Raw genomic sequence first — 660 nt, 5'->3', positions numbered from 1 at the left:
CCGAGCATGGCCGGGTCCGGTCCAGACACCATGCCGAGCCCGGACCTTAGGCCCAAATGGACACCCCTAATGTCATCCCCCCACATCACACAATTTACATCACGAGTTACGTATAATTCCGACAACCCAATAAACATACAAACTCCGCACCTAAAATCAACAAAGTTATCTTCTCCTTATATTCATCCGTATCCTCCAAAGGTCTAAAGCAACAAATCTCTCAATTCTCCCCCGATAAAAGTGTCCACACGACCCTTTCCTCATCACTCCATGGACAAGCTCGGCCCAAACTCCGCCAACGCCTCCCCCTTAACTCCCCTGGGCTTCATCGAACGCACCGCGACGGTCTACGGCGACCTCACCTCCATCATCTACAACTCCACCACCTACACCTGGTCGCAGACCTACCGCCGATGCCTCCGCCTCGCCTCCGCCCTCTCCTCCCTCGGCGTCTCCCCCGGCGACGTGGTAAACATGTCTACAGTCAATTTTGACTTCTGCCAACGTTCCGCGTCTATTTTCCTTAGTCAGTTAATTTTTCATTCCAGGTGTCTGTACTGGCACCCAACACGCCGGCCATGTACGAGATGCACTTCGGCGTGCCTATGTCCGGCGCCGTGCTTAACACCATCAATATCCGACTCGATGCCAGGACGGTAT

This window comes from Asparagus officinalis, unplaced genomic scaffold (genome assembly GCF_001876935.1).
Source record: "Asparagus officinalis unplaced genomic scaffold, Aspof.V1 AsparagusV1_Un87, whole genome shotgun sequence".
Classification (NCBI taxonomy): Eukaryota; Viridiplantae; Streptophyta; class Magnoliopsida; order Asparagales; family Asparagaceae; genus Asparagus; species Asparagus officinalis.
Note: the sequence above shows the minus strand (reverse complement) of the source record.